Genomic DNA, 12819 nt, shown 5'->3' on the forward strand with positions numbered 1-12819 from the left:
TTGATTTTCTTTGTGGGTCCCAGTAAAAACAAAATAGAACCACATATGTTCCCTTCATTTTTTCAGTAATTCTACCCCACCTCATCACAGGGGACTTCTGATTTCCACAGCACTAAGAGTCTATTTTCATTAAAGAAAACTCTCCCTCCTTTCATCTTGAAAAATATTAACCACCTTCCTGTCCATAGACCAGATGTACTTAAAGACCTGTAGCTAAAATAAATCAACGATAATTTGCTTCTATTCAGACTTCTGTACTGATGTAAGCACTACCTTCTTCCCCTTCAAGGTTATCCTTCTTTTTTCTTTGTGTTTGTGTATTTCCCAGAGGTCTGCACTGAAATGTAAACTCTCACGTCAGAGAAGTGAATAACAAAGCAGACACCCGAGGAGTACACATGGAGTTTGAAGAGGCCTTCACACCCAATCTCTTTCACACTTACAGCCTCATCCCAGGCCCAGGCAACAATGTTAGTTCATGCAGAATCCTTTTTGTGTTCTGTTCCATAAACATGTACATCTTTGTAGGAGAAGAAACTGGGCCAAACAGAGAACATTATTAAGGATACAAATAATAATACTCAGCTGTTGAGTCTTTCTGTGCGTAGTCTACTTGCTCTTCTGCATGTCATGTCTAAGAAAATGCCATAGATTGTATGGCTGATAAACAACAGAGATTTATCTCCCACAGTTCTGGAGTTGGAAGTGTGAGATTAGGGAGCCAGCATAGTTGGGTGGAAGCCCCTTCTCTCAGTTTGCAGACTTTTCACTGTATCTTCAAATGCTAGAAGGGGCTGGGGGAGTTGTGGGGTCTCTTTTACAAGGTGCTAACCCCACTAAGGCTCTGCCCTCATGACCTAGTCATCTCTCACAGGACCCACCTCCTAACACCATAATGTCGAACATCAGGATTTCAGCATATGAATTTTTGGGGGGTGGGACCCAAATTCAGCCTACAGCGCGTGGTGAGCAGAGCCAAGCCAGGATTCTTGTCTCCCCCTCACAGTCAAGGAAGCTCAGGCTGAGAGTGATTGTGTAGCTTCCATGAGGTTTCTCTTCTGTAACATGACTAAATCAAAATTCAAACCCAAATTCAAAGTCCTCTTCTATACATTATGTTTCAGAATAATATGATGTTGGAAAACTGAAAACAATTTTTTTCACAGAAAAGATAAAGAACAAAGATACATGTAAGAAGCGAGATAAAGAACTGATAGGTGTATACGGGAAAAAGAGGCATTTACGTTTACATTGTTCAACTGTTAAGAAAAACAGCTTCTAACTGGTAGCATTTCTAGAACCTTCCACAGAACACTACAGAAAGCGACATAATTATGCCTCATATTATGAACTGATAAGAGCAGAGCAACAAATGCCAAAGTGAGGATTCCCACATAACTTTGTTTGACAATCACATTTTCACCTCCTCTTTATGTTCTAAATGTGCTATTATTGGCTGTTTTTCTTCATCTGACATAAGCTGCTGCAAAAAATTCTTGTTTATCCAAAATATATTTAGCAGAGGCAGAGCTACAGAATTTGAGTGTGCAGGTTAACAGACCACAAAGCATAGTAACATCCCATTTATTTCAGACTCTGCCCAAGTTTAAAGCTCTAGAACAGGGTTTGGCAAACTTTCTGGAAAAGCTCAGATAGTAAACACTTTCGGCTTTGCGGACCATATGGTCTCTTCAGCAGCTACTCAGTTCTGTCCGTGCAGTGTAACAGCAATGGGGGACAATATGTAAAGAAATGAGTGTGGCTTTTTCTCAATAAAACTTTATTTTCACAGATTTGGGCCACTGGCAGTAGTTTGCCAGTCCCTGTTCTAAAACATAACCTTCAGTGAGAAGGAAAAAGAATGCACTCATGTTTTTATGTACCCGCAGAGGAGAACTGACTCCCTGACTGGATGCCTATTCTTTCACTTAATACACAATTTTTTTAAATGGCTATTTTCTGGCTTACAACTGATAGCAAACGTGAAGTAGGGATTTCAGTTCCACACAGGGATGCTAGCAGGGGCCAGTGCAGTGAAGGCTAAACCCTTCAGAAGCTAGCCAGAGGACTGAAACAGCACAGCAGGCTGGACCAGCTAATTTAGGGCAAAACACTCTCCCTAAACAAACCATTTGTTACCGTTGTAATCATTTCAATATGTCCTGACTCAATATCACTCACTTATAGCAAAGTTCCATTTCTGATGGCCATAATGATGATTCTGAATGTTTATGACTCAGAATCACCAAAAGAAAGATTCTATTTAATCTTAAGACAAAAGAAATAGACACGTAGGATCCACTGTAAAAAGAACCTCAAAAATGAGCTACTAGAAGCTTGGAAACTGGCTGAATAAACTTCAGTTATCTACAATATATGTTTTATGAAACAATCAATTTTCCCGATAATAATTAAGGAAGAAGTACACTTATAATGGCACTTACATTGAGTCATGCATCATTTCAAGTGTTTTATGTATATTCATTTCTTTAATGTTCACAACAACCCAACCAGGCAGGCGCTATTATTATTCCGGTTCCCAGATAAGAAAATTGAGATGCAGGGAGATTAAATATCTTGCCCAGAATAACACAGTTACTAAGTGGCAGAGCTAAGGTCTGATTGCAGGGGCCCTCTGGCCCCGGACATTATTTTTTCCAAGCACGACACTCTGCCAAGGCATTACTCTAAAATACATGTGGGATGCCTTATTTCAAAAACCACAAACATGATAAGATATATGTGCAACCTCTGCTAAATATAATATAATCTTCAGAAACTAATGATTGAGACATGTCAGTATTTTTTAATGCCTTGGATTAAAGACTGTTTATTATTTTTGTTCAGTTCCACCAAAATAAAAAGACAGTTGGGATGTTAGATTACAGAGATTATATTCTTTTCAGGGTTGCATTTAATATGGATTTTGGAATATCCAGGGAAATAAACAAGTAAATAAAGTCATGGGAGAATTCTTTTTAGACACTCCTAGTTCAGTGAGATAAACATGAGAATGTGAAATGAGTTCATGTTTCTATTTCTTAGGTCAGGATATGAAAATTAAAACAGATTTTTATTTGTTTTCTTTATTTCTTAAATAGCTTAATTGTTCATTTGGTTTATATGGAAGGAAAGTAATCTGGTTCTTAAAAATAACTAAGGTTACTATTGGCTTATCACCCAACACAAACATTTGACCCTAATATATTCAGAATGAAAGACTAAAATCATTTTATGATGTTTTTATTAAAAGTTTGTGGAGAGATTTTTAAATAGCAATGATCTTAAAAATATTTTTGGTTAGTGAGTAGGCATCTGTGTTCTTTTTTATTTGTGATATGAATATTTTTGCTAATCTCTGGAAGTTCACAGTGGAGAGAAATCTTGTAGCCTCTAGAAAACAGAGAGGCTATAAACCAAGCTTATACTAGTCCCACGTTTTGCTCAAGTACAAGGAAAAAAAAACGTTCTCCAAAAGCTGTGCACTCTCTTCACAGCAGATATCCCCAGTAATAAGCTGGCATTCACTGCAAAACCTCTAAAATATTCAAGGAACTGAAAAGGGCAGATAAGTTTTGAACAGTCATTTTCTCTTCGTTGCCAGCTTTTCACTGTTTTCCCCATCCTCTTCTAAAACTACAAAGCAAGGGATGCAAATGTCTGACATAGAGGAGAATAGACCAGGTGGAGAGAGAAAAACATCCCATTACCACTTACTTTGCTATAGGATGTAAGTATTAAATCAATAGTAACCTCTATCAGCATAATTTTCAATTCTATTTTAATAGCCTTGGAAAATCATTGACATTCAAGATTAAGAACTTAAAAGTAAAATAATATTCCTAATTTTTTCTAAATGTCAAAGATTATAATTTTTTTAATTTAATTTTTGCTTGGTGGTTACAAGGCCTACATTCTATGTGGACATATTAGAGAACAAAGAAAAGGGAAGATGTGAAGGAAAGGGAAAGAAAGGAAGAGAAGAAAAATTAAAAAGAAAAGTAAAAAGATATGGCAGAAATTGGTTGGTTAATCACCAAACCAACTTTCTATTTCTCCCCAGACACAAATAGGACTGCCTGCCCCAGCCTCCTTTCAACGAGGTGGGGGCCATGTGACCGAACTTGGCCAACAGAATGTGAACAATCCTGTAGTGTCGTCCCCTTTGCCAAAGTCCAGGGAGCTGGGGACTGGTGGTAACGAGGTGATGACAAGAACACCACTTAAACGAGAGGAACATGCCCATCAAGAATACCCATCTTAGGAAACTGGCATAGCCACTATGGAAAACAGTACAGAGGTTCCTGAGAAAAATTAAAAATAGAACTACCATGTCACCTAAATATCCCACTTCTGGGTATTCACCTGGAGAAAATGTAATCACTATTTTAAAGAAATATATCTGTGCCCCATGTTTACTGCAGTGTTATTCACAAAAGCCAAGACATGGCAATAACCTAAGTGTCCTTCAATAGATAAATGGATAAAGAAAATGTCACACACACACACACACACACACACACACAGTGGGATATTATTGAGACATAAAAAGAAGGAAATCCTGCCATTTATGATGCCATGGGTGAACCTTGATGGCATTACACTAAGTGAAATAAGTCACACAGAGAAAAAATATTGTATGATCTCACTTACAAGTGGACTCTAAAAAAGCTGAATTCGCAGAAACAGAGAGCGGCATGGCAGTCGCCAGGGGCCAGAGACTAAGGGAAAAGGAGAGATGCTGGTCAAAGAGTAAAAACTTTCAGTAATAAAATGAATAAAGTTATAGCAATCGAATGTATAGAATCATGATTATAGTTAATAATAATGTATTATATACTTGAAAGTTACCAAGAGAACAATCATAAATGTTCTTGGCACAAAAAGAGAAATGGATACTATGTGATGATATGATGCAGGTGTTAGATGACAACAGGGTGGTGATCGTTTTGCAATGCGTAAGTGTATCGAATCAATATGTGCACCGTAAACTTACATAATTATATGTCGATTACAGCTCACGAAAGCTTGGGGGCATAATGAAGTTTTAAAGCATTCTTTCATTACAATTTAAAATTACTGAACAGCGTTCTGATCCAATCACCAAAGGCACAAAAAAGTCAGGACAATGGTCACAGATGGCAGTATCCGAACTGTATTGCAGATGAAATTTTGTCATTTCTAGAAAGTTCCCTCATGAATTATGGATGGGAAAGAATCCATTTCATTTGTTTTGTTTTGCTTATTTTACCTTTCTCTTACATGATTTCATCTAAAAAGGAAACAAAATGTATTATAGGTGCTAGAACTCATTCCAATTAACCAATAGTATTACTCAGAAATAATCAAATTCTTAACAACAGGCATTCAGGCACCTGAAATATAGGACACAGCTGTGACCAACATTCCAAAAAACCATGATGATCTCTGGAAGAAGGACCAGTTAAAAATCTGGGGTTCACCACTGTGAACTGAACTTTCTGAATCATTCACAAAATCATTTTGACCGTCCTTTTTATTCCTCAGATGAAAAGCCCTCGGAATAAGCATCACCTTAAAACCCACATGATTATTACATTAGTGATATTCAATAGAGCCAAGACTGGAATAACAAAATTCAAGAATAGGGTCTAAGGGGAATAAGTGGTAATGGAAAAATACAATAAAAAATAAACTATTAAAAGATTGTTTTTAAATCTGAGAACATCTGTCAGTCTGAGTTTCTGGAGCAGTTTTTCCTGTCAGAAAACTATATGCTCTAAACCTTCATCATTAACAGTTCTAAATGTAGACTGTGAAGGAATGTGTATCTGACTTTTGGCTTCGTGCTATATCTGAATGGAATAAAAGTCCCAACCCAAGCTTAACCAACAAGAAAATCCCTGCTGTCTGACGGAGGAAGACACAGCTTAGGAAGTTAATCAAACTAATCAATAAGAAATGTATCTGATATTTTTACTTTAAAAAATGATCACTTATATTTTTATTAATATGCTGAAAATAGTTGTCATAAGTAACATTTATGTGGCACTCAGAAGTTTGCTAAATGTTTTCACGTATGATACCACATTTACTGGCTACAGCAACCCCACTGGTATTTTTAATACTTAGATTAATAGGCAGATAAGGACTGAGGCTCTAACAGCCTTTGTAACTTTTCAAGATCAAACAGTGAAGACTTACTTTGTTTTAAAAAGTATTGATCCATCGCTGGGAATATGCATTTAGAAGTAAAGGAAGCTAACTTAGTGCTATGAGCTTCTATAGTAACAATAGTGTACTGCTGTACATTACAATGCACAAGGAATGAAAATGCTCAGCACTTTCTCAATATGCTGCTGATATTCACTAGTGCCATAAAATACCAGGACATATATCATTACTTTCACAGACACAGAGACTGAGGCTTAGAAAAATATAATGGCCTAAGCATAATCTCATTAAATAAGATTAATTCACTAGGCCACTCTGCCTCTTGAAATTGGAGCTGAAGGCACACAATTCTGGCTAGTGACTAATAGAATGGAAACTTATATCACCTGCATACATGATGTAATTAAAATAAAATAATTCATTATTTTTAAATTAAAGAAAGCTCCTCCTCCCCCAATAGGTAATGTCAAGCTCCGGAAAAGGGAGAGGTAAAAAATGCAAAGCATTTAGCTCTTTATGGTGCTGTGGGGGGATGGGAGGTTGTTTCACCGGTTTTGCTCTGCTTTCTTTAAAACATGCCCAAGGTAAGGCAGCAACTTTTTTGAAAATGCTAGCTAGAAATAATTAAATTGAGGGGGGCAAGATTAATCCACAAAATTAGTCCATTCTATATAATACTGGAAAAAATGTCTTAAGAGAAGAGTAAGTCTTTCCAACAGCAAAACTCACCAAATAAAACACTGGAAAATGTAATTCAATCGAGAAATAATATTTTTTTTCAATTTGGATTTATGTCATTGCTTTAGTAGGTAGTGTTAATGGTTTCCTAATGCCAATGTGTATTCATGAGCACTTTGCAAGTTCATGATGTAATGCATTCCTTTTTGGATATATCTTATGTCAAATCCATCTGTCTAGGGCAGACACACACGTTTTTACAAAACCTTATCTGCAAAAGTCCTTCCACAGCCAGACAAAATGGCTTCACAAAATAAAGGGAAATAGAGAAAAGAAAGATTAGCTGTTTTAAAGGTATTTCCTTCTCCCACAGTGCCTTCCCCCCAGCTCTCTGCCACCGGGCACCTGGTACCCCCCCCATTCTTGCTTTCCTTAATATCCTGCCCATTCACAAGAAAGAGATACAACTCTGGCATGTCAGGGAAAACTAAAAAGAGAAAGGTCCTGGAGGAAGTAGTAAGTAGCAATGCTAGATGTTCCTATTCCTAGGGTCCACCCACCAGAATTTCCCTGAGCCCTAAACGCCTGGTTCATAACACCTTCTGACATCTATGGGTAGCTCATTAAAGTCTGACAAAGAATATTAAGTTGATCTTATTTGATTTGTCTCAGTAAGGGCCCAACCAATTTAATACAAAGAATGAAGACAGGAAAAGGTGCAAGGGAAGGTAATTGCTAAATCGAGAAAAATACAAATTGTACAGCAAGAACAGAAGCCTGGTCAGAAGTCATCAGCTAGTTCAGATAAAGCAGCTCCCACCCCCACCACTTCTTACTCTACATGGGCCTCGAACCACCTTCAGGGATGAGCTTGTATTCCTCTTACAGATGCACCACTGTCTTCCACTAACACAGTTAGGAATGCAGACCGACGGGTGAATCCACTGTGACTATTTAGTGTCTATGGCTACGGAAACTCAATAAATAAACTCGCTTTTCTAACTCAATGAAGGACTTGTACTGTTTCTTCATAAAGCAAATGTGTTTCCTGAAAGAATGTATTACAATTACTTTTCTTTAAAATGATTTTGCATACATTTGGTTGATTCAGAATTCTATGTTGATTATTTTTCTTTTATAATCCTCATCCATGGGTGTGAGCTATAAGGGGGTCATATTTTTATTTTTTAATAATGAAACTTTGCATTTCCCGTATGATCTGAACATAAAATTTTGCAAAGCCACAACTAATATTTTTTCCTACCAGCAAAATTATATCATCTAAATGGGTGCAACCAAAAATAAACTGCTCTTGAATATATAAATAATATTCTCGTAGGAATTGACAGGTAATAACTATGGCTATTAGAAGTTTATGTTTGCCACAGGAACCTGTAATTTGAGAAAGCTGTTCAAACGAATTATGCATGAGGCTTATACGTAGCATTAATACATACATTTGTATCTATGAGTCTAAAGAGAAAAAACTAGGAAAAGAGCAAACTAAAAAACAACCCTGGATTATAAGCAATTACCTAGGTTTGTGCTGTAGTAAAAAAAAAAGTATAAAAATTATTTGGAAGGAAGAAAAACTACTTTTAAGCACTAATTCACAGGCAAAAGCCCTATTTTTTAAAAGCCCCATTTTTTATGATAGTAGGAGAAATCAATAATGTTTTTAAAGTAAAAAGTGAACTTCTTACACTAACCAGTCATACTCAGTATTAACTCTATCCCAAAGTGTATGCTACAGAAGGTAATAAAATGCTGATATTTCTAGTTTCTCATTTCAATCTGCTCCAGCTTTATCTTAAACTTTGCTAGCTACAGAAGTCATCCCCAACAATTACACAAATTTAACACCGGCTTCCCTGGGATAATCTGATCTGTTCAACCACAAATTCCAATCCACATACTTTCTTTTGTTATGGTTGTGTCTGTGTGTCTTTTGTATACTTCTTATAAAGCTTTGAAAAACAAGCTAGTAGTTTCTCATTCAGCTTTCTACCATGTTAACGGAACCACTATAAAACATTTTATACACGTAAAAATTATCTAGCTATCTACAGAGTATATCTTAGTTCAGCTTCAGATGACAATGAAGTATTGTTGCCATCATTATACATTTCTCCTTTTCAGGTGTTTTAACTGCTGTGTACCTGTCCCCTGAAGGATCATTTGCTGCCCCCTCTCAGCATTTGATGTTGGGGGCAGAAAATCTTGAAACACACCTGACTCAAGTGCTCTCTCAGCCATTGACCTGACACCAGAAGCTTGTTTTAATATGCTCATGCTGGCCCTTTATCACTTAACCAACCCCATAAAACACACAGGGCTACAAATACACTGAACAGCCTCCTTCAAAGTGCAGCTTGATTGTGATTCATGGCAAAAGGCTGTAGTAACCCTGCCAGGTCTAAGAAGGTTTAAGATAAATTGCACTGAACTTGATATATACAAAACAACACCTTGAAAATGAATCATCTACTAATTCATTATTTTCTAATTACAATCACTCCCTCTCGGGGCATGTAATTAATTTACTGAGCTAGAAAAAAAAAGTCAGGGTTACTCACACAGTCTTGAAGATGCAATGTCAGCTATTTAGGACAGAAACATCCAAGGCTGTGTTAGAACTCACTTACGACTACACACGCGTTAAAGCAGGAGCTGGCAGGCCTCTGGACTACGGCAACTATAGGACTTGTGCTTCTCCTACGCTGGGCTATAATTTATGAAACTCAGCCCCGGATCCAGCCAATCATTTAGCTCCTCATAACAAGTCTAACTGGCTCTGGAAAGCTGAAAGGGCTGCACTAGAACAACAAAAATGAGATAGTGCACACAGTAATCTGCTTATCTGGAATCACTTTCCCTCACGAGGCCAGAAAAACATCACAGCTTCATTGTCTGAGGGCAGGACAGGTGACCTGAGAAAATGCAACTACACCTGGAGCAAGACCTTTTCTGACTTGGCAATCCCAATCGGCCGGCATTAAAGGACTGAGCTAACCCTGGAAACCAAAAGGCAAATGACAGCAGTAAAAACCTCAGGTAATTTTCATCTTTTTGTTTTTAGTAGGAGTCATGCTGAGTCGAATTATATGCATTAAGTTGCTGGGGCAACTAGGTATGCTTCAATTTTATTTTATCATTTTCCACTTCAATCTTTTGTAAGATCATTTGTTATTAAGCATGAGTAGAGGAAGCTTTTAACATGCTTGAAATGAACTTGAAACCAACATGATCATTTGTGGAGGAAAAGAGATCATTTTCCAGAACTGTTTTAGAGCCACCTTTTCAGATGTACACCCTTCTCACCCACCCACAGAAACAGAAATTAAGGCGCTGAAGCAGAGAGGAAAGAAAAGGCTTTTCATGAGAACAATTAAATGTTTTTCATACCTTAAAGGACATAGCTACGCTCAGAAAAGAAATTGAGAATATAGGTTATTATCCAGGTCTTCTGGCCCTTGGAACCCAGGCCATATCAGAATGTACCCAAACGTACCACGTGGGATTGTTGGGGGGGGAGAGGTTGACATAAGGAGTTGACAAGAGCCCCCATGACCCAGTTTTTTTATTTGGTTTTGTTTTCTTGGCAATATTTTTAGTATTTTCCATCACATTTTAAAGTGTTACTTATACCAACCACTGTTGTATCATACTTCCAAATTTGTAGTTATTAAAGGATCTATGTAAGACATTTGTAAGTCAAAAGAGGTAACAAAAACAGAAAAGAAAAAACAACAATGAAAATTAACATACCCATAACCCAACACCACACCCTGAGCTCCTTGATGCACTTTACCCAATAACAAATCCTCTGGAATCCTCAGCAAATAAGTGTGTTTCTTCAACAAATTTTATAGGAAGCATAACACTAACAACAAAAAAAAATTGTAATAAACTTTTAAACTTTTAAATCGATCATTATACTTTCAAAGTGACAACAGAACCTTCGCAGTATTCAAATCATGTCATTTTTATGTGCTCCCAAAGGAAGAAGCTGGGAAGGGACACTTGCTTTGTTTAGTGATGAAATACAAAGAATAGTAACAGAAGAGACTTTTATGCACTTTTTATTTGCTGTAGATAATTGACTAAATCCAACTTGAGATTTGACACCAAAAAGAAAAACATAGCAGTACACAGGGAACAGAAAAAGTAACCCATCAACAGTTCCCCCAGGATTTGTCCTTTGAATTGCTCAGTTTGTGAGTAGCCAGGGGAGAATATTTCTGCTCTGTTTAAATACTTTTTTATTTAATTAAGCCTTTGTTTATTTGACAGTGCTGTTGCCTACGGTGACTATATGGGAATGGAAACTTCTAAGGAAACCAGGGTGTTAAAATTGTTGTTCCCTTTACTCAAAGATAACATGGATAATCTAGTCTGAAATGGAAATCAAACTCTTAAGGTAATATTGGCATTGAATTCTCAATACACAGAACTCCTTGTTTTTCATTCCCTTAATAAAATTCCATTAAAATCCCCTTGAACTCCCATGTTTGAATCTCCATTTGTCAGCAGACGAGGCTAAGAATACTTTAAGGCATTTAAGTCATTTCACATGTATTGTTGTCCAGAAATTTCTCACTGGAAGACTGCAACTCCCAAACAACTATGAAGACAACCACCCAAGACAATGGCCAGCAACCATGCGGCAGGTCTTTGAGTTAGAAGCTTTCATGACTTCTGTACAGTTTCTGCGTTAACATGTAGCTAGGTAGCAGACTGACCTCTGGCTCCTGCGCCCTGACAAACTTTAAATGTCCTACTGGACTCAACTTTAAGCTGTTCATCTCAAAACACATTCATGATAAAAAGCTTTGTGAACAATTAGCACTGCCTTCCCCTCCTATAATTATAATAATCATAATAGCCTGAGACATGTTACTATTACTTGGCAATATGAGGGGGATTTAGTTGTGTCTTTCCTGAAACTGTCACACTGCAGAAAAAAACCTCATTCTGAAACATAGCAAGTGATGTATGACCTTTCTGAGTGGATTAGGCTGCTTAGATTTGTTTTCAATGCCCTATTGAAAACAATGCAACAGAATATAATCATACTATAATCTTTTGCCTAACATCATTAAAGCAATGTATGAGTCTGCTTCTAGCAGGCATCACTGTCAATTCGGCAGGGTTTGTATTAGCAGGTTCTAGCCTGAGAGATTGCCGCCTGTCACCATCAAGTAATATTTGCTGGTTATCACATCAGGCATCAGGCACTGTCTAAGAAACTCTTGGTATACACTGAGCATCCAAACAGCTGAATTCAGTTTTTACTCATTTCCTTGATGTCAACCCCCAGACAAGAATTAAGATTATTCCGATAAAATAAAAGTAGCTCCGGAATGCAAACCTTTTGCTGAACCAAGAATTATCAGCCAATCTCAAGTATCAGAACAGCTATGGTTGACTGAAAAGTGTCTAGAAACCTGGCCCAAGAATGATTTGCAGGCCCATAAACTGATTTGTCTGGCCCTTGCAGTTTCTGTAGCCAAAGGAGTCACTCCTGAGAAAAGTGTAAGAAACATTCCCACCTACCTTATTAGCATGTCGAAGATCTGCAGGGTATTAACTCCATTCCAGGTGACAGGGATAAATAGCCCCATTATTTCCACTGTGCTGGACTCTGCCCACAGAAACCCCGGGCCGTGTGCGGTAGGGGCTGCTGACAGCTTCGGTGCTGACACTCAGAGCCAGCACCGTATGGTTTAAACCGAAAGAGAAATAGTTGCTTAGAAAAATGTCAGTGAGAAGGCCTGCCTCACTTTAACAAGGCAAAAAAATTTTTTTCCCATTTAAATAAAAGGCATGGGTACTAGAGATGTGAGTCTGTGGTCATTGTAGGGATCAAGTTCATGTTGTTGGTTCAGGTACATTTATCTGGGCACAGAGACCTCAAATGCAAATTTGTTCTCAGTACACGGAAGGAATTTCTGCTGGTTTTTGTTGTTTTTTAATTCACTCTCTCCG

At 37.5% G+C, this 12819-nt stretch overlaps 1 protein-coding gene and 1 long non-coding RNA gene across 8 annotated transcripts in view; one reads left to right on the forward strand and one right to left on the reverse strand.

The window, feature by feature from the left end:
- LOC119046947 (cAMP-specific 3',5'-cyclic phosphodiesterase 4D-like) overlaps nt 1–12819 on the reverse strand; it is a 511811-nt gene that overhangs the window by 477067 nt on the left and 21925 nt on the right. The window contains exon 1 of one of the 5 annotated variants that reach the window (XM_053657214.1): nt 9410–9542. The exons of the other annotated variants lie outside the window; for them this stretch is intronic. The gene's annotated coding sequence lies outside the window, so the exon portion shown is untranslated. Of the gene's footprint in view, nt 1–9409; nt 9543–12819 lie in introns of those variants that run through there. 5 annotated transcript variants of the gene reach the window in all.
- The window catches only part of LOC119046949 (uncharacterized), a 38720-nt gene continuing 35374 nt past the window's right edge, over nt 9474–12819 (forward strand). The window contains exons 1-2 of one of the 3 annotated variants that reach the window (XR_008390091.1): nt 9474–9885; nt 11125–11251. This is a non-coding gene — a long non-coding RNA (uncharacterized LOC119046949). Of the gene's footprint in view, nt 9886–11124; nt 11338–12819 lie in introns of those variants that run through there. The other 2 variants (XR_008390090.1, XR_005082058.2) reach the window with 2 other exon arrangements.

The sequence above is a fragment of the Artibeus jamaicensis genome, unplaced genomic scaffold (genome assembly GCF_021234435.1).
Source record: "Artibeus jamaicensis isolate MK-2021 breed Jamaican fruit bat unplaced genomic scaffold, CSHL_Jam_final scaffold_369, whole genome shotgun sequence".
Lineage (NCBI taxonomy): Eukaryota > Metazoa > Chordata > Mammalia > Chiroptera > Phyllostomidae > Artibeus > Artibeus jamaicensis.